This window comes from Gorilla gorilla, chromosome 4, assembly GCF_029281585.2.
Source record: "Gorilla gorilla gorilla isolate KB3781 chromosome 4, NHGRI_mGorGor1-v2.1_pri, whole genome shotgun sequence".
In the NCBI taxonomy this organism is placed as follows: Eukaryota; Metazoa; Chordata; class Mammalia; order Primates; family Hominidae; genus Gorilla; species Gorilla gorilla.
The window spans coordinates 178,720,681-178,746,257 of record NC_073228.2 but is presented as its reverse complement, the minus strand read 5'-3'; the positions used below and the strand labels follow the sequence as shown (position 1 = coordinate 178,746,257).

The 25,577-nt window shown below is 43.7% G+C and overlaps 1 pseudogene; it reads right to left on the bottom strand.

The window, feature by feature from the left end:
* Positions 1–20,683: 20,683 nt before the first annotated feature.
* On the bottom strand, positions 20,684–21,550 carry LOC101132411 (MKI67 FHA domain-interacting nucleolar phosphoprotein-like; annotated as a pseudogene).
* Between the last annotated feature and the right edge of the window lie 4,027 nt (positions 21,551–25,577).

Genomic DNA, 25,577 nt, shown 5'->3' with positions numbered 1-25,577 from the left:
TCATTCCCTCCACTCTCTCCACTCTTGGAAGGCCAAGTCAGGGTCCCTCCACCCATCCTCCGTGTCTTTTTACTGCTTTTTTCCAAATATTTTTTACACTCTGCTTTCTGTGCTGTGTCTTTGTTGCGGTTTTCAGTACCAATTTCCAATTCGAAACACTCTCCAATCAAATGTTTCCTGCCTTATGTTTTATCCCAATGTTTTCCCCGAAATAATGTCTTCATTTCATAGTTAGATTATTGTTATTTCTTAATTTATTGTACTTTTAGCTCTCTGAATATTCTATACATCCTTATTTTAAAGTCTTCTGCAGAGTTTTGGGTAATCGCTGTTTCCAGATTAAACTCTGATCCCAGTATCAGTTTCGGCGGTTGTCTTTCTGGGCATTAGATCTCTTCATGGGTTTCAGATTTATGGGTTGCAGCCTCCTTTTAAATGGAACTCTTACCCCTCTTCTTTCTGTTCTCACCTCTCCTTTCCTTTCTTCTGAGTTCTCCTTTCCTGTGAGTTCATACTTCCTTATCTCTGCTAGTTCTGCATTTGTGGCCACTTGAATCTCCAGGACTTCAAAAGGCAGCTTAGAATTCTTCCCCACAACAATACTGATGGAGACCCAGATCTAGCCACAGAGCCTGGGGGAACTGGCTCAGCCTCTGAACCTGTGACTGGTTCCACTGGTTCGTGTGCTTCTCCCTCTGCCTCAAGCTCCCCATGGATCCCACCCAGAGAATAGCGGCAGGGTCTTCAGTTCCCATCATCACAAGAGCATGGGGCGACATCCAGGCCCCCCAGCAACAAGCAAGGAGCCTGGCTTTGTCTCATTCTCTGAACAATTGTAGTCACTCTACCGGGCAGGAATTGAATTCTCAGCCATTTCTTCTTGGGCATGGCCTGCACCCCGTCATCACCACTTACTATTTGAAATTTATGTTCCATTTCTGGCCCGTGGAGATGTTTTTAAAAAATAGGTGAGCCATCTAGGTTATATTGTTTTATTTTAATCTTACCTGTTATTGTTATTTACATAATGCAGCATTTCTTAACTTGAGGTCCTAGACTTTCCTAAACCCCAAACATCAGACCTTCAAGAGGTTTGCATAGGAATAATTGATTGTCTGGAACAAGATGCCACAGATGGACGTTTAATTTGGCACACTTTCTGAAGGGCTAGATGGACCTAGAGTCTAGAAAATCGTCATATCCCTTTAACTCTACCCACTTCTGTAAATAGAGTCTAAGCAGATCGTCTCAGCTAGGGAAAAAGTCTGATTCAAGGATGTGCCTCAAAGCATTATTTTTAAATGTGGGGCACAGGGGGGACAACCAAAAGTAGGAGTAAACTCAGAGTGATAGAATAGAATACTGTACAGCCATTTAAAATATTCTTTTTTTTCTTTATTTTTCTATTTATTTATTTATTATTATTATACTTTAAGTTCTAGGGTACATGTGCACAATGTGCAGGTTAGTTACGTATGTATACACGTGCCATGCTGGTGCGCTGCACCCACTAACTCGTCATCTAGCATTAGGTATATCTCCCAATGCTATCCCTTTAATATTCTTTAAAATAACTTTGTAATAACAGGAATGAGTGTTCATGACATGATGTTAAAGTAAAAAAACTAGAGGCCGGGCGCAGTGGCTCATACCTGTGATCCCAGCACTTTGGGAGGCCGAGGCAGGCGGATCACAAGATCAGGAGTTCGAGACCAGCCTGGCCAACATGGCAAAACCCCATCTCTACTAAAAATACAAAAAAAATTAGCCGGGCGTGGTGGCGGGTGCCTGTAATTCTGGCTACTCGGGAGGCTGAGGCAGGAGAATCGCTTGAACCCAGGAGGCGGAGGTTGCAGTGGGCCAAGATTGTGCCACTACACTCCAGTCTGGGGGACAAGAATGAGACTTTGTCTCAAAAAAAAAAAAAAAAAAAAAAAAAATCCAGGAACCACAACTGTGTACTATGTGTAATATATAACCAAATACGTATAATAGTGTAAACAGTACACACGTGTATGGAATACTAAGCCTAAATTTTTTTTTCTGTATCTTTGGGGTTGAGGGTAATTTCTGTTTTCTTCTTTATTCTTTTTAGTGTTTTGCATGATTTCTGTACCTGAGCTACTTAGGTTTTGCCATGAGGAAAGCAAAAACAAGGTTTTTTTTAAATGATCACAGTTAATACGTGGGAGTCCTGACCATGTACTAGAAGCTGCCTTTGCTGTTTCCATGAACAAGAACTAAAAAGTGGGCTGGCTGAGGGGCTGGATTCCAGACCCTGACCAAGCCCATAGCCTGATCGTTTGGGTCCTGCTGCTCCCAGAAGGATCTCGGGGGTCAGAACTGCTGCTGGCCCTGACTCCCTGGGGTTCTGGTGCCTCTCAGATCCTCTTCTCAGTGCTGACCCTCTGACCAAAGCCCTGGCTCCCGCCTGCTTGTTTGACTCTTCTCCTCAGTTTTCCCTTGAACTTGGGAAGAGCACACCAGGTGCCAGACACCAAGCTCAAAGCTGCACAGACGTTTTTTGTCATCCTCAGAACACCCTTATGAAGTATGTATTCAGTTTTACAAGTGGGGAAACTGGGGCCCAGAAAAATTAAAGGAACTGGCCCAAGGCCACAGAAGGGAGAAATGACTGACCTCAGCTCTCTTCAGTCCCCAAGTCCATTTTCCTTCCACCTGGCTCCATGGTTTTTAATGGTCACAGAACTGAGGTCACTGCATTCTCCAGCCTTTTTTCAGGCAGCCCAGCCGTCTCCGCCCTGGTTAACCCCTGTCCTGTGAGTCCCTCCACCATCTTCTCATTTGCCATACTCCAGACTCCTCCCATCCCCATCACCTCCCCTTTACTGAGGTCCCCAGGTGTCTTGCATCCCCAGTGAGGGCAGATGATGACTGTGAAGGTGTTTGAGGCATTGTAACTTTCAAGAGAATAAAATAGGAATGAGATAGGAAGGTGTGGCAAAGTGACAGTGTTTGTTTTACACAGTTGTTTTAAAGCCCAGGAAAGGGATTCCTAAAGTTGACACAACTTGATCCAAAGAGATCAAATTTCAAGTGATTAAAAACGCTGTACGTCTGTGACTTCAAAATTGGGTTCAGAGTTTCAACCTTTTCCCCATCAGCATGAAAACAAAAAGTACTTTCACTGTGTTGGAGAAGATGTGGGAGAACCTGACATTGGATCAGCACTGTCTGAAAACTCCAGAAGCTTGAGACAGCACACAGAAAGCTCCACGGAAGCACCCCCTGGGAGTTGTGGCAGGGATTCTTGCCCAGCAGGGCTTGCCTGGGGACCACTGAGTGGGAGCGATGGGAGGAACTCAAGCTTCCTGCACTGACCCAGGCAAAATGAAGCCCCCTCTGTTTGTTGGTATTACATCACATAGAAATACTTAATATACACGAGACATGCAAATTTCATTTGAGGGGCTCTGAAGAAAACTCCTGAAGAAGGAAAGTCCCAACGGAGGACAGATTTTCACATGTGGAGGTGCATCCACTGCTGTGTCCAGCTGGCTCATACCAGCTCACAAGAGCAAACTGTATACCACCTCCAGACTCCTCCCATCACTTTCAAGGCATCACTTTCAAGCCCTGTGTTCAGCAACTTCACACGGGTAGCTTGCGGTCACTCGTGGTGGGGATATTCACACCATGGAAATTGGCAAATGCAATAAAGCAGGACTATTTTTCATCTCAAATGCCCACATCCCCCAAGGTCCCGTCATCTGTCGACTTTGCCTTGTAGACATCTGTAGCTCCCCAAATCCTCGCTAAGCTAATGACTCCCAGATGTACCTATCTCCAACCTAAGCCTCTCTCCTGAGCTCCAGATACAACCTCAGGCTGCCTTTTGGATATCTCTTTTCTAGATAACAGACCCTTCTTCTGATGCCTATCTTGGTGAATGACACTATTTTCTTAATGCCAGATCCCTGGAGTGAACCTGGGCCCCTTTCACTTTATGGATTGTGGTCAGCCATGAGGTCCTGCTGAGTCCACGTCCACAACAGCTTTAGCCTCCAGCCCGTTCCCCCATAACTGCCTTGATCCAGTTCCTCCCTGGGTCTCATCTGCTAGTTGTGAAAACCTCCTTCTCTCCATCTCCATCCCATTATAAAAATGGTTTAGGGATAAATGGTTACTTTTCTACTCTTAACTTCTCCAGTTGGTCACCATAGCTTTCAGAGCAATGGGCAAGACATACAATATTCAGAGTCCTCCATGATCTGTGCCCTGCCTGCTTCTCCAATGTCACCTCCTTTCAAGGACCACTTACCCATGGGCAGTGACTCAGCAGTGGAAAACAATGCCGTTCCCGGATCTACACTGGTGGGCCAAGCATCTGCATGCTTGCACAGAGCTGTCATGCCCATTGTCCCTCCAGTGGCCTTATGCTCATCGCGCAAGATCCAACTCAGGCATCCCTTTCTTGGTGAGCTTTCTCTGAACCACCCTCAAGCCCTCAAGAAAATTCTGCCATGGCTTCTTTTATGCTCCCAATGGCATTGTGCACCCACTATTTGGATGCTCAATTTGGAAGGATCAGACTATTTGGACAGATCTGTCTATGGCTGCTAGGGGCTCTTCAAAGGCTGGGCCATGGTATGCATCTTGGCTTTCCTATTGCACAGCCCAGGACCCAGCACCTGGCCTTCAATGGTAGATTGCCAAATGAGGAATGAGTGGATTTCCAAGATCATCCACCTAGTGATTTCCTGTATGTAAAGCCTTGCCCAGGAATTTTTCCACTGAGTATCCTTACTTGTTGTGAGGAGGATGGGGAGCACCCATCCTGAGAACTGGTACATGACAGTCAGCTCCTGCAAGGCACAGTGATTCTACTCCCTAAGAATACTAGCCAGGAGGCTGGATGTGGTGGCTTACGCCTGTAATCCCAGCACTTTGGGAGGCTGAGACGGGTGAATCATTTGAGGTCAGGAGTTCAAGACCAGCTTGGCCAACATGGTGAAACACCGTCTCTACTAAAAATACAAAAATTAGCCAGGCATGGTGATGGGCACCTGTAATCCCAGCTACTCAGGAGGCTGAGGCAGGAGAATCGCTTGAACCAGGAAGTGGAGGTTGCAAAGAGCCAAGATCAAGCCACTGCTCTCCAGCCCAGGTGACAAGAGCAAAACTCCATCTCAAAAAAAAATTAAATTAAAAAAAAAATACTATCCAGGGAAGAGGAGAAGAGAATTTAAGACTCCTGCAGATAAATGAAAGGGAAAACCCTAAAGATGCTCAAAGCCTTTGCTGTAGCAAATGTGTCACTTCTGACACTTTTTCCCTTTAATCACTGCCTTCAGCTGCTGCTATGTGTGTGAGATATTCATCAAGATGCTTTTCATGAGCCCTCATCAATCAGAAACTGTGCAAGCATAAATATCCACACATACATATTTTCTGCAGTACTAATAAATTACGTCTATTACTGAACATATATAATGTGTACAAATATGGTTAAAATACAAAGAAATAGAAGTTCTAATTGATTCGTTGCTCACTGCAACGGGCCATCTCCTGCAGCCCCCGAGTTACAAGTGCCCATTTTGGAAGGCACTGATCTATGATGCCAGGACAGCGCACACACCCAGCTGCTCACAATTAGGAACGGGTGTCATAACTATGTACCCCAACACCACCCCCAGACAGGACGCGCATTGCGCAGAGCACAGATGTGATTCAATCCTCGCTGTGTGTCCCTGGGCAAATGGCTTCCCTTTCTGAGCCCCCGTTTTTCTATCTGCGAAATCTCATAATAATCATTCCCTGGTATAGCCGCCAGGAGAATTGGAATCTTCCTGGCTCTATGTACAGTACAAACAATCACCCACACACACAAGGTGCAAAAAAAAACTGTATCTAGTCCCAGAATATGATGGAGGCGTTTAGAATGATTAATATATGTATGAGAAGTTTGTAAAAACATGAAAAAGGGCCTAAGGAACATTTGCTTAAAGCACACCGGTTACCAAATGGCACAAAACTCATGAGAGCAGCACAGCTGCACATGGAGGGAGGAACAAAGAGCCTGTGAAATATGTTTAAAGTAGGGGAATTGTTTATTCAAATTTTTCTCTTTTGCTGTTATATAGTTGTATTTTTTTATTTATTTATTTGAGACAGAGTTTCACTCTTGTTGCCAGGGCTGGAATGCAGTGGCGTGATCTCGGCTCACCACAACCTCCGCCTCCCAGGTTCAAGTGATTCTTCTACCTCAGCCTCCCGAGTAGCTGGGATTACAGGCGTGCACCACCACACCCGGCTAATTTTGTATTTTTAGTAGAGACAAGGTTCTCCATTTTGGTCAGGCTGGTCTCAAACTCCCAACTTCAGGTGATTGGCCTGCCTCAGCCTCCCAGAGTGCTGGGATGACAGGCGTGAGACACTGTATTTTCTTTTTTAAAGAAACCTCAAAGAAAATCAAGACTCGTGGGGAAGGGAATAAAAGTCAAGGGTGACCTGGGCTTTGAGAGTGACTGTTTGTGTTGTGGGATTGTCCCCTGTGGCCTGGGGATACAGAGGGGATGAGGACTGATGAATACTGTGTCTAAGGAACTGCCCGCCTAGTGCAGAGGGTAGAAATGAACACAAAGCTTTCAAGCCCTGCTGAGAGCTGTAAGGGAAATAAACAGGCCATGGAGTGGAGAGTGCAGTAGGGTCAGCTGCAGCTGCATTGTCTCTGGGGAGGTGACATTTGGAGTAAGATCTGAAGTATGCAAGGGAACCAGCTGTGGAAAACCCAGGGTCAGAGAATTCCAGGCAGAGGAGCCTCAAGTGCCAAGGCCCCAGGCAAGAGGGAGCTGGGCGTGCTTGGGACCACCCCTGTGCACCCCTGCCAGGCATCATACTGCAAGAGGGCCCTGCACATGCTGGGCCATGCTGGCCACATGGACTCCAGGCTAAATTCCTTGCACGTTGCCCTTAACCTCTTTAGGGGAGAAGAGGACAAGAGCGGCAGAAGTCGTCATGGTGATGGTGGTGACCCCACTCTTAGCACTGGGTCCTGCAGGCAGGGGGCCTTGCTCAATAGCTGCATTTCTTGCCAGGTGGCTGAGAAACCTCAGGCCAGAACCTATGTGAACATATCAGTGACTTGGTCACTAGTGGCCAAATTAAACAGCTGGGCTTTGGGATGGTAAAGACACTGTAGACTCAGACTTGGAATGCCCTGGAATACCCCAGATGCTCAGCCCCTGACCTCACACAGGCCTTAGCTCCTTTGTGGCCTTGTCAGAGGCTGCCTGACCCCATCCCTTCTCCCTGGCTTTTTTTCCTAGCACTTCCCAGCACCTGCTGTTTGCCATGCTTACCAGTGCTGGCTGCCTGTTACCTGCAACTGGATTGAGAACTCTATGGGACAGGAATATAGATTTTCCTGCTGTTTTCCCTACTCCTAGAAGAATGTCTGGCCCATTGCAGAACAAATAAAATTTCCAGTTTGCAAAAGCCTCCATAGCAGTTTTATGCCTCTATGTGATTACCGAAAGAGAACAACAAAAGAAACTTCCATGTGAAGTCAAAAACAGTGTGCATCTACTGAGCAATTTTTTTAAGGAAAAGAGAGTGGAGTGCCCGTCCTATGCCAGCCCTGTGCCTTGTCAAGTCTCACCCTCAGAATGTCTCTGCAATGTGGCATTTCTATCCGCATGTGTGCAAGGATATTTCAAAGTTATCAACTGATGTGCTTTCTCTGCGCTCAGTAAAATGTTCCCTCATGCCCTGAGGGCTATGCTGCCCAGTCTCCATCTGACAGCTCTGAGGGAGTACCCCCGCCTTGGGTGGTGGAGGTCACTGTGCAATCAGAGAACCAAAGTCTCACATTTATGTCTTTTAAGCTCAAAGCCAGTGACAAGTATAAAGCAGAAAAATTTTGATGCACACTTGGAAATCAAATTTCTCAGCTGCCCAGACTACAGAAGACATTGCACGGGCTAGAGGCTGGAGGAAGAGGGTAGAGCTGAGCCAGCTGCCAGGACTGGGGCCCCATCTCTGAACAAGGGCGTGGATCCTCACAGGAGCCATTTCAGGGGTGCACAGGGACCAGTCTCCATTTGAGGAAACCAACTCTGCCTATTACGTTTACTGAGGGTTCCCCAGTCTTCTCAGCCCTGTCTGGGGAGGGCCATTCTCTAGGCCCCTCGGGACAAATGGTGGACCCTAAACTGTGGGGAAAAAAGCACAGGAGGGAGAATGCAGAATGAGTTCACGATCTCCTAGTGGTGGAATATTGTTCTTTCGTTTTGCATGGTTTACAGATCAGAAAAACCAGACTCAGAAAAGTTAAATGGCTTGTACAGGTGATACAGCGAGTGATGGAAAAAGACTTAGAACTCAGGTATCTTTGACCCCAAGATTTCTGAGATTCCCGCCTCACTCAGCTGCCTGTATCAAGAGGTGGCACAGATCAAATCCATTTGCTACCAATAGAAAGGGGCCGTCATGGCCCTTGGTGATATTTGAAGGGAAGCAGAAATGGAAGATTCACAGAGGGATGTGCCGGTGGTTTCCACATGACCACTAGAGGGCACCAGCGCCACACTGACCCACCCGTCCCGTTCTTCCAGGTGGGAAAGGGCTCCTTCCAAGCAGGCTTTGAGAGTGAATGTTTGTGTTATGGGCTTGTCCCCTGCAAGCTGAGAGCTTGCTTTTTCCTGCCTTTATTTCTTTGTTCCAGTTCTAGTTCACTGTCCATCACACAGTAGATGTAAGAATAAGACTTGCTGGCAAAGTTTCAAGTCCCCATGGAGGGGGACACACATTAGACTCAAATTTCTCCAAATTTGATCTGGAACCGCCTCCCTCAGCACTACCTAAGGTGCCTAAGGTGACCATGGCCATGCAGACTCTCAGGCCCCCAGCCCCATGGAACCAAAACTGGAGTGGGGCCCAGGAACCTGCATTTATACCAAGTATGGAGGATTCTGAAGTCAAACAAACTTTGAAAACTGCTGCATTTCAGCACTCAAAGCACACGACACCTAAAGTCAAGTTACTGTAAGGACCCAGGAGAATGTTTGCCTGAAACTGCACAACCATGTGTGGTGGGGACAGGATTCACCCCCAGGCCTGTGTGGTCCATGAGGCTGGTGGACCCGGCTGGGCTTTATGGGAGGTCTGGTGCCCTTGGGGGGCATACCCGTATGCAGCACCCCTTGAAGAATGAGGTCCTCTTATATTTTACTGTCAGTTGCCTCAAAGAGCCATAACCGCAGGACCCTATGAATTAGGTTTTTGTGAGGGAATTTTCCTTGGCACTTTTCCAGCCAAACTTCCAAGGTCTCTGGGTTAGAAATTAAATTAGGTTCTCTTTGGAATCAGAAACAAAGGCAAATTGGAAACTGTTCAATGACTCCCTTTCACTTAGAAAATTTCCCAGGCCCTTAGTGCTTGGCTGCCCAGTGTTCAGAGATCCCCTTTCTAGAACATTCCAATTAAGCCATTACCATTTCTGCAGTGTTATGAAAGCAGAGGCATGGACCTTGTCATTTACAAAAAAACAGTAGGTAAGTATGTTCTGAGTTTCAGATTTACTCTGAATACTTAGAAGCTAAGGAAAGGGAGAGCCTCAATCATAAAAAAAAATAAAAAAGAATGAGAGGGGAAGAGAGAGAAGGAAAGAAGAAATGGAGATCCATGAACAAAGGGCTGAAGGAGGTGTGGGCGCAACTCTACAGAGTGGGAACCATTTGGAACAAGAGCCCTGCAGAGGGTTGCTGTGGATTCTGGAGCTATGCCTCCAAGCTCTTGGGACACGTGAGCACATGTGACACAGAGAAGGTCACGCCCATGGTTGTTACAGAAACAGGTGGTCTTGAGATGAACACATTGTCATCCCCACAGAGAAACAACCCACACCTGCCCGCCTGCCATCTTGCTCCTGGGCTCTGAACAAGCCCAGAGGGCAAATATAGAAAAGAGAGAAGGGTTGTCTTTGGTATTTTGGGGTGGTTCAGGCATTTTAATGGACTATTTTTTTGCTCATTGTTAGAATGCTTCAAGGAAACAGGATATGTTGAAGAAAGTGGAATGTTCAGGGAGTGGAAAATTCCCTTGAAAACTCGCCAGATATCGAAGGGCAGTCAGAGAGAGGGGGAATCAGATTGGGTTTCATGGAATCTGGTGGGTATAACTTATAGAGACGCAGATTTGAATTCTACAAAATTGAGTTTAACCAAAATTATCAAGCATCTCTATAATCTCCTCTCCAGGGGCTGGGCCCATCCCTGATGACAGGGAGATGGTTTGAAGGGCTATGTTGATAGACCATTTTAATAGTTATGGACTTACTTTAATGATAATGGAATAATAATATAATTACACTTCTAACCTTTCACTTGCAGTGCTGACACAAAGTTTATTTTTCAATAAATTTATATTTCAAGTTCATTGATTAAAAGAAACATTTTGTAAGTAATATTCAAAATGGTACATAGTGCAAAAATAGTGAGGGCAGTAGGATATCGATGAAGTTTGGGAAACGCTGAGCTACTGGTGTTGATTAGTCAGTATAGGCAGCTGCTATAACAAACAAGTCCCTCATCTCAGTGGTTGTGAGGGTCTGTTACATCAATAGCCTCCAAAAGCCACACCTCCCCATATTGAACTTTCACATAGCCCTCTTTCCTTGAATTAAGCTGGTCCTTTGACTTGCCTTAGCCCATAGAATGCAATGGAAGTGATGCTGTGTCCTTTCTTCCTTAAGAAGGCTTGGCAGCTTCCACTTTTGCATTCTTGGGAGACTCCATTGAAGTCTAGGTATGCTGGTAGAGAGGCCAGTGAAGGGTCCCATGGAGAAACCACAGGGAGGGAGAGAGGTCCTGTAACTACATGAAAAGAGGGAGAAGGCCAGTGTTCCAGTGTCCCAACTGGACCCAGCCCCCAGCCAACCCACCAGCTGATGATTAACCAGCAGCAGCAAGACCAGCAGGGGAACTGCCCAGCTAAGCCCAGCCTACACGCAGAATTGTGTGTGTTTAAAAATGGTTGGTTGAAGCCACTAAGCTTTGATATGGCTTGTTATACGATATAGACATTAATAATTAAAAGGTGTCTTGATGTGATAAATATAGTATTATGGCATAATAAAGATTGATTTCTCACTCATGGTATACCTCAATGTGGGCTAAGTGAAATGTTGCTCTGTTCCATGCGGTCACTCAGGGATTCAGTATCCCTCCACACAGTGGCTCTACCATCTTCTAGGATGGAAGGTGCTCACCCAGATTCTCTACACCTGGCCACAGGTCAAAGGAGAGGGACAGTGTAGACAATTGTGTGGGAGGTTTAGGGGGCCTAGTCTGAAAATGGCCTGCAATTTGGTGGGATAAGAACTCAATTCCATGGCCTTACCTAACTGCAAGGGGGCTGGGAAATGTAATTGACACAAATGTGGCCAGGATAAAGAAGAGAAACACAGATTTGGGGAGCCCTCCATCTCTCTACACATGTGATTAGAAGACAAAACAAACGAATGAAAGCCTGTAATATAACTCAATTAGTGTTGTCTAGAGTATGAACAAATGGCTTTAGTGATGCTGTCAAAAGAGCAATTATTTTTGCATGGAGCCTAATATGGTTTGAAGGTAGATGTCCCTCCAAAATTTACATGTCAGAACTTAATTTTCCAGTTGATGGTATTAAGAGGTAGGGCAAAGTGATTAGGCCATGAGGATTCTGCCCTCATGAATGGGATTCACGTTCTTATACAGAGGCTTCAGAGTGCCGCCTCCCACTTCCACCCTTCCACCACATGAGACACAGCTTTTGTCCCCTCCAGAGGGTGGAACAACAAAGGACCATTGTGGGGATTTTTATTTGTTTGTTTGTTTGTTTGTTTTTGAGATAGAGTCTCATTCTGTCACCCAGGCTGGAGTGCAGTGGCATGATCTCAGCTCACTGCAACCTCCGCCTCCTGGGTTCAAGCAATTCTCCTGCCTCAGCCTCCTGAGTAGCTGGGACTACAGGCATGCAAAGCACCATTTTATATGGAGAGATACCTCACCAGACACCAAATCTGCAGGCACCTTATCTTGGACTCCCCAGTCTCCAGCAGTGTGAGAAATAAATTTCCATTGTACATTAATTGCCCAGTTCTAGGCATTTTGTTATAGCAGCAAAAACAGACTAAGATGGGGCTGACAGTCAGAAAAATATATGAAGTAGTGGTAGTATTTGACCTGGGCTTTAAAGGGTAAGTAGGAATTTGCCAGGCAGGAAGGGAAGGTGAATCTAGGCAGAGGGTATGGGGTCATGAAAGAACACAGTATTTGAAGAAAGTAATAAAGAAAACAGAACCACAAAAATGACTAGGGCTAAGTTTGGATGACCTGGTTTGTGCCTCTGAATTGGGCTGCTCCAGAGGGACCCCTGGGTCTTGTAGTTACATAAACCTTTAAGCTTAAGGCATTTTGAGCTGGATTCAGCCATTTGTAAACCAAAGAACCGTGATGAATAACCCTTCCAAATATGACCATGGAATTCTTTATTTCTAAGTAAATAACATCCACCACACTACCCAAGGACAGTCCCCCAAAAGTGTAGTGGAGAACAACTAGATAACATAATTACATCAAGCATTCTTCACAAAATTTTTATTTATATATATATAAAACACATATAATATGCATGTATTATACGTAGTATATATGTAATATATGTATAATGTATGCATATAATATGTGTGTATATAATATATATATTACATATATATGAGTGATATGAGTGCTTTAATTTCAACCTCATCTCAGGATGGGAATTTATAATTAGATGTCAAAGGGGCCAGATGAAAAGTTCTAGAAGGTCATTGTGGGGCAATGGATTGGGGTGTTATCACAGCCCAAAATCGATCCTCAGATTTTCAGGTTTAAAAAAATGTTGTTTTTAATCATTTTACTCAAAGGAGATCTAATCAACAAAACCAATTCTACTAATGCTTGACTTATAACAAAATGCCACTTATAATTAAACAATTGATACCAATTATTCTGACACATTTATCTATTTTCATCTTTATTTTTAAATTTTATTTTGATTTCCATCTTTTAAGTTCAGGGATACATGCGCAGGATGTGCAGGGTTGTTTCACAGTAAACGTGCGCCATGGTGGTTTGCTGCACCTGTCGAACCATCACCTAGGTGTTAAGCCCAGCATGCATTACCTATTCTTCCTGATCCTCTTCCTCCTTCCACCCCCACACTATCCAACAGTGTGTGTTGTTCCCTCCCCACTGTGTCCATGTGTTCTCATCATTCAGCTCTGATGTATAAGTGAGAACGTGGGGTATTTGGTTTTCCGTTCCTGCGTTAGTTTGCTGAGGACAATGGCTGCCAGCTCCATCCATGTCCCTGCAAAGGACATGATCTCATTCCTTTATATGGCTGCATAGTATTCCATGGTGTATATGTACCACATTTTCTTAATCCAGCCTATCCCTGATGGGCATTTGGGTTGATTCCATGTCTTTGCTATTGTGACTAGTGCTGCAATGGACACGGCATACATGTATCTATATAATAGATATATTATATTCCTTTGGGTATATACCCAGTAATGGGATTGTGGGGTCAAATGGTATTTCTGCCTCTAGGTCTTTGAGGAATCACCATACTGTCTTCCACAATGGCTGAATTAATTTACGCTTCCACCAACAGTGTAAAAGTGTTCCTTTTTCTCCACAACCTCACCGGCATATGTTGTTTTTTTGACTTTTTAATAATAGCCATTCTGATGGCTGTAAGATGGTATTTCTTTTTCTTTTCTTTTTTTTTTTCTGTTCTTTTTTTTTTTTTTTTTTTTTTTGAGACAGAGTCTTGCTCTGTCAGCCGGGCTGGAGTGCAGTAGCACTGTGGCCTTGGCTCACTGCAACCCCTGCCTCCTGGGTTCAAGCAATTCTCCTGTCTCAGCCTCCTGAGTAGCTGGGATTACAGGCATGTGCCACCACACCTGGCTAATTTTTGTATTTTTAGTAGAAATGGGGTTTCACCATGTTGGCGAGGCTGGTCTTGAACTCCTGACCTCAGGTGATCTGCCCTCCTCGGCCTCCTAAAGTGCTCAGACTACAGGTGTGACCATGTTTCAAACTTCTAGAATTTGCTAAAATAATAATCAATGCGAGTTAGAATGTTTTACAAAACAAATATTTTGTTTGTCAGAAAGAAATATGGCACTTGTAGCCAGAACCACAAAATGTCAGTGCTCTGTCCACTGAAAATCCCACTTCTACATCCTGGTTAACACGGTGAAACCCTGTCTCTACCAAAAATACAAAAAATTAGCCGGGCATGGTGGTGGGTGCCTGTAGTCCCAGCTACTCGGGAGGCTGAGGCAGGAGAATGGTATGAACCCGGGAGGTGGAGCTTGCAGTGCACTCTAGTCTGGGTGACAGAGCGAGACTCCATCAAAAAAAAGAAGGAAGGAAACAAGGAAAGGAGGAAAGAAAGGAAGGAAGGAAGAAAGGAAGGAAGAAAGAAAGGAAGGAAGGAAGGAAGGAAGGGAGGAAGGAAGGAAGGAAGGAAGAAAAGAAAGAGAAAGAAAGGAAAGAAAGAAAATCCCACTTCTAGGACGCAATACAAAGATGCAAGCAAGTTAACATTGTTTAAAAAAAAAGGGGGGGTGTGCTGGGCATGGTGGCTCACACCTGTAATTCCAGCACTTTTGGGAGCCGAGGCGGTTGGATCAGCTGAGGTCAGGAGTTCAAGAGCAGCCTGGCAAACATGCTGAAACCCCGTCTCTACTAAAAAAATACAAAAATTAGCTGGGCGTGGTTGTGCACACCTGTAATTCCAGCTACCTGGGAGGCTGAGGCAGGAGAATTGCTTGAACCTGGGACGCAGAGGTTAGGGTGAGATGAGATCTCACCAGCTCACTCCAGCCTTGGTGACAAGAGTGAAACTGCGTATCAAAAAAATGAAACAAAAAAGGTCAACAAAGAAAACTTTTCATACCAAAGTTAAATAGAAAATATCAAACACAACAAAAACCAATGATTGCATTGATTCTGCAATAAAGACTAAACAAATGGCTGGGCATCGTGGCTCACGCCTGTAATCCTAACACTTTGGGGGGCCGAGCCAGGTGGGTTGCCTGAGCTCAGAAGTTCGAGACCAGCCTGGGCAACATGATGAAACCCTGTCTCTACTAAAAATACAGAAAATTAGCTGGGCGTGGTGGTGCGTGCCTGTAACTCAGGAGGCTGAGGCAGGAGAACTGCATGAACCCAGGAGGCAGAAGTTGCAGTGACCCGAGATCGCGCCATTGCATTCCAGCCTGGGTGACAGAGTGAGACTCTGTTTCAAAAAAAAAAAAAAAAAAAAAGACTACACAAGAAATCTAAATATGCCTTAGAATAAGGCACACACACAAAAAAGATATTAAGAAGTGTTGGACCAGGTGTGATGGCTCATGACTGAAATCCCAGCACTTTGGGGAGGCTAAGACAGGTGGATCACTTCAGTCCAGGAGTTTGAGACCAGCCTGGGGCAACATGGCAATATCCCATCTCTACTAAAAATACAAAAATTAGCCAGGTGTAGTGGGTCACACCTGTGGTCCCAGCTACTTGGAAGGCTGAAGGGGGAGGATTGCTTGAGCCTGCGAGGCGGAGGCTGCAGTGAACCATGCACTCCAGCCTGGGTGACACAGTGAGACCCTGTCTCAAAAACAAAACAAAAATTTATTATAAATGCCACAAATTTATATGAAGTTCTTGAAATTCTGAGTTCTGCTAATATTATTTGTGGGATTAAAAAAATTCATATTTAAAAGCAACACACCAATAGAGGCAAGCAAAGCATGTTTTGCACAAAACAACTATCAATGGTGATGGCACATGGATCTCCCCTTTCAGAACCCTGAGATTCTCAGTGCCCTTACGCTAAGGGCTTCCTGCGGACAAGGTAACTTTCAGAATCACATGCAGGAGATCAGAGCCTGGAAGGAAACTTGAGAATTTTTTATTTCAACCTTCTTCATTCTATACAGAGAGAAAACTGAAATTCAGAGAGTTCTGATTTCTCAAGGCACACTAGTAGTCAATAAACACACAGAGCCAGAAGCTAGATCTAACTCAGTGTTCTTTTGAAGCTTTAAAAATTCCCCTCTGCTAGTAAAGCTTACAACCTGACAATAACATAATATATACACACAAATACAGTTATTTACAAAATAGATTTGAAGGGGGGCAGACCCTGTATTTTCACAATTTATGATTTTTTTTTTTTTTTTTTGAGACAGAGTCTCGCTCTGTCGCCCAGGCTGGAGTGCAGTGCCTCGATCTCGGCTCACTGCAAGCTCCGCCTCCCGGGTTCATGCCATTCTCCTGCCTCAGCCTCCCGAGTAGCTGGGACTACAGGCACCCGCCACCATGCCCGGCTATTTTTTTTTGTATTTTTTAGTAGAGACAGGGTTTCACCATGTTAGCCAGGATGGTCTCGATCTCCTGACCTCGTGATCCACCCGCCTCGGCCTCCCAAAGTGCTGGGATTATAGGCGTGAGCCGCTGCACCTGGCATCTGTGATTTATTTTTAAAAACCGCAAAATATGTCTCCAGTATTCATAACAGGATGTCATTAACCAATCCCCGTAGTGGGTTGGACGTCTAGGTTGTTTCCAACTACTTGCTTTTATAATTATCCATTATAATGGTGAAAAATTGGAAGCAACCTAAATGTCCAACAATACAGACATTAATTCTCTATAAAGTGACTATCAAATACCGATACAAAAGACATTAAAGATCCAGAAGTGTTGCTAATTGAGCAAAAATACTTTAAAGACCATTTCAGGTCAGATGCAGTGGCTCACATCTGTAATCCCAGCACTTTGAGAGGCTGAGGTGGGCAGATCACTTGAGGCCAGGAGTTTGAGACCAGCCTGGCCAACATAACGAAACCACATATCTACTAAAAATATAAAAATTAGCTGTGCGTGGTGGTGCATGACTGTAATCCCAGCTATTAGGATGGCTGATGCATGGGAATTGCTTGAACCCAGGAGGCAGAGGTTGCAGTGAGCCAAGATCATGCCACTGCACTTCAGCCTGGGCAACAGAGTGTGACCCTGTCTCCAAAAAAAAAAAAAAAAAAAAAAAGTTAAAGACCATTTTGTCCAGTATAAACTCTTTCAAACTATATACTCAAGCAGAGAGAAGTTTAGAAATGTCATCAATTATAATTTCAGGAAAGAATTCTAAGATGACTTTTTCTGGTTATCTGCATTTTTCTTTCCTTTTTATTTTTTTGGAAGAGAGTCTTGCTCTGTCACCCAGGCTGGGGTGCAGTGACATGATCAGGGCTCACCACGGCCTCGACCTCCCAGCCCAGACTCAAGCAATCCTTCTACCTCGTTCTCCTGAGTAGCTGGGACTACAGGTGCACGCCACCAGGCCTGGCTAATTTTTGTATTCTTGTATTTTTTGTAGAGATGGGGTTTTGCCATGTTGCCCAAGCTGGTCTCAAGCGATCCACCCACCTCGGCCTCCCAGAGTGCTGGGATTACAAGTGTGAGCCATGTGTGCCAGGCCTATGTTTTCTTTTCCATAATGACCATGACCATGGATTTCATGTACCAACATTTTTCTAACAATAATATTTACAAAGCGTACTATGAAAAATGTTCAGAGAAAAAGAAGAATAGAAAATTGTAAAAATCATATATCACTAGTTTTTTTGTTTGTTTGTTTGTTTTAAGGCAAGGAAGAAACAAAGTAGATTGTTCAGGAAAATAGTTACTTCCACTTTGTATTTCTCTGGGGAACTCATTAGGAACTCTAAAAAGTTCCAGGAGTAGAATCACGGGGTCAAAGTACCCTGGCTTTAACTTCTGGTTCAGAGAATCCTAACTACTGACATTGTCACCAGCAAGGTCTTTGACTACATGAGCAACTCTCACCTTAAAGCATTTCTCATCTGACATTAGCTGCTCGGCTTTCTGCTGACACGTTGACTCCAGGAGGCTCCTTGAGTTCTGTGTGTTTGGCTGGCCTCCGGTGGCCCCATTATTATTTTCTGCCACATAAAGGACAGTCACTTGCACACAGATCTCATCACTCATGATATGCTGCAGCTGGAATCAAACAAAGGCAAGCTGTTAGTGAACACAGAAAACATTTCTCCATTATACGGTCAACTTTCCTTTGACTGATCCAGTCATTCAACTCAAAAAAGGTTTTGGTGTTTTTTGGCTGGCAATTTTAGAAAATTAATCACACAAACCATGGTATCATTGTCTTGGAGAATAATCAAGCCAAGATTTTCAACCATATCAGTGGTCCATTGTACAACTTACAAGGCCGGGCGCGGTGGCTCATGCCTGTAATCCCAGCACTTTGGGAGGCCAAGGTGGGTGGATCACGAGGTCAGGAGATCGAGACCATCCTGGCTAACATGGTGAAACCCCGTCTCTACTAAAAATACAAAAATTAGCCAGATGTTGTGGCTGGCGCCTGTAGTCCCAGTTACTCGGGAGGCTGAGACAGGAGACTGGCATGAACCCGGGAGGCGGAGCTTGCAGTGAGCCGAGTTCACGCCACTGCACTCCAGCCTGGGCGACAGAGCGAGACTCTGTCTCAAAAAAAAAAAAAAAAAAAAGAACTCAGGTTAATGTACCGTTTGTTTAAAATTCTAAGGATCTTTAAATAATATTTTTATTGCATTTTAAAATCATTTACAATTTGCTTTCACACATATTCTCTCTCTTTTGATCCTCACAACTGCCCTGGGAAGCAGGCTGGGGAGAGAGTTGGGGCCTGTTAGAAGACAAATTTACACAACGCATAAGAGAGCTCACTGTGAGCTGGGGTGAGGAAGGGAGCTTGGAGAATCATGAATGCATGATTGTCTATATTCCCAGCCCAACTACAAAGCCTGAAACTCATTAGGTACTTAAGAAATAGCTGCTGAATTATTGCCTAGGGGTGCTCAGCTGAAGAAGCAGGGTTGGGACTAACAGTCAAGCTTCCTGACTCCTAGCCCAATACTTTTCCAAACACACTACCTATTTGTCCGTATCTGATAGAAAGTATAGTGCTTAAGTTGTACATAATGTTAACGCACTTTCAATACAGGCCAATCATGATTGACTGTAAGTAGCTTTTGTGACAGTTTTAGGAAACTAATGACTAGAAGGTTGAACCTTTCAGAGTTCCCATTCTCATGTCTATTTCTATTTTGAAATAAAACTCCTTCCAAATGAAACTTTATGCATGAAAATGACAGAGAAGTGAAAAATAGATACAAGAAGAAAGCAAAACGTTAATTTAAATAACAATTTGTCCATTTTACTTTAAAATTGTCATAACCACCAAGCCATTCTATTTTTAGGAAGCTACATTCTTTTTGACACGTTAGGTACTATGATAACTATTTATTCTTAACTTTAAGTCCTAAATGACCAGTATGTGTATTAGTAAATAACTGGACACAGAGCAAGGTCAGAAGGGTGACTGAGTGTGGCAGAAAGGGCAGCATCTCCAGCAACTGCAGACGGATAAGTGACAATGAGTCCAGATCATGGATTCTGATACAACCATTAAAATAATGCTTATGACTACTTGATAACATAGGGAAAAAGCTTAAGATACAGTGTTTTAGACAGAAAAAAGGCAAGGTGGAAAAAATATATGGGAAGCATGACTTCAATCATGCATACAGATGCTTCCACTTTAAACATTTTTTTTTTTTTTTTTTGAGACAGAGTCTTGCTCTGTCACCCAGGCCGGAATGCAGTGGCATTGTGATCTCAGCTCACTGCAGCCTCGACTTCCTGGGCTCAAGCAATCCTCTCACCTCAGCCTCCTAAGTAGCTGGGACTACAGGCATGTGCCGCCACGCCCAGCTAATTTTTTGTATTTTTAGTAGAGATGGGTTTTTGCCATGTTGCCCAGTCTGGTCTCAAACTCCTGAGCTCAAGTGATGCGCCTGCCTCAGCCTCCCAAAGTTCTGGGATTACAGGCGTGAGCCAACGCCTCTACTTTATACTTTCTTGTCGAAGTAGACTGTATTACTGATTCCCCACCCACACTCTCTTTTTGGATATCTGGCCCCTTCTCAAGTCTTTGGAAAGGGCAGTACTACAAATCGAGGGACAACTAGGGAACTCCCACCCCCACTGCTAGGCAGATCAGATTCTCTATCCTGCTAATTGGAAATGATACAGAGAGTGTTCGATAGATTTTTTGCAGAGAAGCATCTGTATGGAAAGATCCAGTAACACTGGGACCAGGGGTACTGCCAGGGCAAGCCAAAGCCTCAGAGGCTGGAGAAGCCTGGACCATCTGCAGAGCAAAGCACAAGCATGGAGCAGAAGTCCAGAGTGAAAGCACGCAGGAGAGAAAAATAACCTCCCAGCCCAGTCCTCCCATGCTGTGGTCGTATTTTGAGTTCTGTACTTAGATGTCTGTGAGATTGCCTATTGTATTCTTAATACAAATCCCTCTTAAGCCAGCCTAGAATAGGTTAAGATAAATGTAATGACTTGACTTGGCTGGAGTGCAGTGGCGCGATCACGGCTCACTGCTTCCTCAACTTCCTGGGCTCAGGTGATCCTCCCATTTCAGCCTCCCGAGTAGCTGGGACTACAGGCATGAGCCACCATGCCCAGCTAATTTTTTTGTATTTTTTCTTATCAAAATATTATATTTTTCAGAAGAAATCTTATATATAATACATTGAAAATCACTGATTGCTTTTCCTTCGTCTTTTTTTCTGTGAATGTATAGGTGTTTGAGTCTCTTGTATTTCTTCTTTTACACAGGATATGGGCTGTTTGAAAACTATTTCATTTTCCTCGTCATCATCATTCATTTCAGCCACTTCAGATTTTCATCTCCCCAAAAATGTTGATGTACAAACCGGTGTGGGGCTCAGGGTATCCACAGTCTTCACAGGCGTGTCAGGAGTGCCTGAAACCTTTTTCTTCTTCTTACGTAAAACCTGGCCTTTTGTAGACGTCCGATAATTTGATTTTGCAGTACTTTCCGTTTTCTGTAAAATCAAGGAAGGAAAATCATAATCAATTCTTTTTTAGGCTAATTTCTTCTGGAGTAATCTTTCTTTCTTTTTAAATCGCCCCTCCATCCGCAGCTTTTGTGTAAATGCCGATTCTGATTATGCCGTTTCACTGATGGATGTGATGGCTGTTTAAATGGAATATTACAGTCTTTAAAGATTTCTTTCTGTACTTTTTCAGGTGGCATAAAATGAGTCTTTCCCCAAACAGGTAGTTGTTCATTGTTTCAGCAACTATCTCGGCAACAGACTCAGACTCAAACTCCACAAATGCATAGCCTTTGCTATTTCCAGTCCTTTTATTTCGGGATAGTCTGAACCTTGTAAACAGTGCCACCTTGGGAGAAATAGGAAAAGATCCGGGTTTCGTTAAGTAGGTTAGGTAGGTGGCGCACACAGACTACTCCAGAAGTAAGTTGTCTTTTCCCACAGAGTTGTGCGCTTGCGAACCTGCGCCACCTCCTTCTGAAACCCGGGATCTTCCTGCGGGTTCAGCGACAGGATTGGCCCAGCCGGGCCGGAAAAGGCCGCCATGCCAAAAGCGGCGACACCAAGTCCACGCTGCGCTCCCGGAAACGCGCACTTTTTTGTATTTTTAATACAAACAAGGTTTCACCATGTTGCCCAGGCTGGTCTAGATAACTCCTGGACTCAAGCGATCTGCCTGCTCTGGACTTCCAAAGTGCTGGGATTATAGGTGTGAGCCACCGCACCCAGCTTTGACTTTGAAATATGTTGTACATCCAGTCAGCAGTAAACTCTGGGGAGCGCCAAAGATGAGGAGAAAGAGAGAAGAGATACCTCCAATTAAAGGAGTTAAGAAGAGATGCTTGAACTTATTTATTTTTTTTAAGGCAGTCTTGCTCCGTCGCCCAGGCTGGAGTGCAGTGGCGCCATCTCGGCTCACTGCAAGCTCCGCCTCCCGGGTTCACGCCATTCTCCTGCCTCAGCCTCCCGAGTAGCCAGGATTACAGGCACCCGCCACCACGCCCGGCTGGCTAATTTTTTGTATTTTTAGTAGAGACGGGGTTTCAATGTATGTTGGCCAGGATGGTCTCCAACTCCTGACCTCGTGATCCGCCCACCGCAGCCTCCCAAAGTGCTAGGATTACAGGCCTGAGCCACCACGCCCGGCCTCAACTTGTGTTTTAAAAAGTCACTGCAGGCTGGGCACAGTGGCTCATGCCTGTAGTCACAGCACTTTGGGAGGCCGAAGTGGGTGAACCTCTTGAGCCTAGAAGTTTGAGACTAGCCTGGGCAACATGGCAAAACCCCATTTGTACAAAAGATACGATAAATTAGCCGGGCGCAATGGCACCTGTGGTCCCAGTTACTCGGAAGGCTGAGGTGGAAGGTCGAGGCTGCAGTGAGCTGAGATCCACCATTCCACTCCAGCCTAGGCGACAGAGTGAGACTTTGTCTTTAAAAAAAAAGAAAGAAAGAAAGAAAAATCACTGTTTTGGGGTTTTCTGGATGAAACCTCTGTTTCCATTAAAAAAAAAAAAAAAAGAGGGGAGACAGTATGTATTATTGATTCAAAATCATAACCAGACGCTCAGAGTAAGTAATTGTATCCATTGTTTCAAAAACTAACCTCAGGATTATTAAAAGTTAGTTTTATTGGATTTTTTTAAGCTGTGTGGATTCACTCAGGTCTGTCACTTCCAAGCCCACGTTTTACTACATTGTAACCCTACTGGGAAGGAAAACTGCAACTAAGATTATGATCCATCCTGAGAGGAAAAGTTTCACACATATACACCACACATACCCCCACCACAGTATGATGGCACAGTGACCCAACCTTAGGCAAAAGGGTACCACTGCTAGCAAACGCATTTTTTTCTTTATTTCTTCTAATTCGTTTTCCTTTATTTCTCTAAAAGCAGCAAATGTATTTAACATTTTATTGAGATTCTCAGCCGCTGCCATTTGGTTTGTATAGAAAATTGTTTACAAAGTAACTTTTTTCCATTTTTGATATTTTAATGAAAATTATGTTCTTCAGTTTTAAAGCCTTGTCCTCTTCCAAAGAAAGATTAATTGCTAACTACCAGGTAATGATTATTTAGGAAAATAACAAAAGCAAAAACAGCTTTTAAACACTTGTGAAACAGGGTAGGCGTCCAAAGTCAAGACCTTCTGGGCCCAATGGAGGTGCTGGGCTGCCTCGGGACACGATCAGCACTTCCCCATCCACAACATCCTCAACAGCTGGGAGCCCTGCGCGACCCCGGGAGGCTTCCTGTTCCACAAGCTCCGCTCTCTTTTTCCTCTCTACCCTTGCTATTGGGCCTCCCCTCCAAATCTGCCTAACAAAGGCAGCAGGATCTTTAATACTGTTCAGCTTTGTCAATGGAGACAGGATACTCCAGAAAGTTGAGAGGTTCCCTGGTCCAGCCTGGGGGAGGAAAAAATATGCAATGTAGCATGGATGGTTTCACTTTCTTGTCCACTCAGACACATGCTCATACTTATTAAATGATGTATCAGATGCTTCAAAAGTCCAGACGTGTAGTTGTACAAAAGTTGCTTGTAAAAAAGAAGTTGCAAAATGATAAAAAAATTTCTGCAGCATTTCAGGCTCCTGATGACAAAGCTGGTTCTGATAAGTAGTTATTTTCACAAGCACAGCAGCTTCCGCTATAAGTCCTGTGTTCAGAGGGTTTCATTTAGGCCACAGGAAGTTGGAATCCAGGTTTAAAAGACGCTCAGCTGACAAAATGTGGTATATACATCAATGGGCTTCTACTCAGTAATGAAAGGAACAAACTACCAAAACATTTTATATATCATGGACCAACCTCAAAAACATTAGCTAAGTAAAAAAGCCAGACACGAGACCACATATCGTATAATTCCATTGATTTCAAATGTCCAAGAAAGGCAAATTTATAGAGACAGAAATGGGCTGATTTACCTCAAGAGGCAGGGATTCAAGCTCTCTAGACTACATGTGATATATACATGAGAAAAAAAAAAGGGAAAGAAAAGAAATTTAAATATAAATAAATGAAAATAATGCTTCTCCCAGATTATAAAGAAAATCACATTCTTTTTATAATAATTTGGAAGATAAAATATACAGAAAAATCTTTAATTTTGACACTCAAAACATTCTGGTTTGTTGTTTTTTATACTTTTTTATGCATATAAACATTTTTAAAAGTAGAATCACAATATATAGTCTTTTGTCACTTATTATGTTTTGGGCATATTTCTATGGTGGTAAATATATCCTTGGCATCATCATGATAATAGCTGGATGTATATTAAGTTAATCATTGCCACCCCAGAGGTAAATTTTCTTATATGTACATTTTAATTGACTCAAGCAAGCATTTTTGGACTGAATTCATAGAAGTAGAATTTCTGGAGGAAAATAACATAAAACAATTTTAGGGTTTTTAATAGACATTTTCAAATTATCTTGCAGGATAATTGGTTCAGTTTATACTCCCACCAACAAGGACAGAGCTCCAGTTTCCCCCTTCCATTTGTCCTCCTTGCTGGTCTCTAAGCAGAAAATCTCACTGTTTTCATTACATTTCTTTGGTTTCTAGTACTTTTGAACCTTTTTAATATGCTTATTGGCCATTTTTCTTCTTGTGGGAAGTGCCTGTTTCTCTATTGCCTATTTTCTGACCAAGCTCTAAAGTTACATTTCACTTAATTTTTATCCTGCTGATTGGAAGCATTTTAACTTAGTGATTTTAATGTAAACTGGAGCAGGGCAGACTGTAATTATCTAGATCTTGCTCTGTCACCCAGGCTGGAGTGCAGTGGCATGATCATAGCTACCACTGCCTGGAACTCCTGAGCTCAAGTGATTTTCCTACCTCAGCCTCTCAAGTAGCTAGGACTACAGTGTGTGCCACCATGCCCAACTAATTTTTAAATTTTTTTGTAGAGATGTGAATTCGCTATGCTGCCTAGGCTGGTCTTGAACTCCTGACTTCAAGTAATCCTCCCACCTTCGCTTGCCAAAGTGCTGGGATTATAGGCGTGAACTACTGCTCCCAGCTGAGAGCTCACTTTTGTTTGCTAGTGGTGTTCTTAGTATCTTTTCATATTTGAGGTTTTGGTGGTAGTGCTGAAGTATTACACTCACCATCCAAGGTTTACAGGACTTTTGTTTTACTACGGAACAGATGGAACTGTTTAGTTCTGCATCTTTGCAAGTATACAAAATGTGCCTACCAGGACTCTGCTTTATATCCATTGAAAGCAAGAAGTAATACAGTAAAACTTTGCCTGGCTAGAGGCTTTGGAAGAATGGACTATTCTGATTTAATTCTATTAACTTGGAAGTATGAAGGTGAAAAAAATTAAAAACTTAAATTTCCTGTTGAATGCAATTTGAAAATATAGCCATTGATTCCACTTTTATTCTCCAGTAAGTTTGGACATTCTGATATACTTGGTGTTTTATTGTAGAACTCCTAGTGTGCCTGAAGATCATTTTCTACAACTTTAGGTGTAAGAGGATGTAAATGGTATTGTATGAGATCAGGCTGGATGAGAACTGATACTTGTAAATATACTTTTTAGACTAAATCTC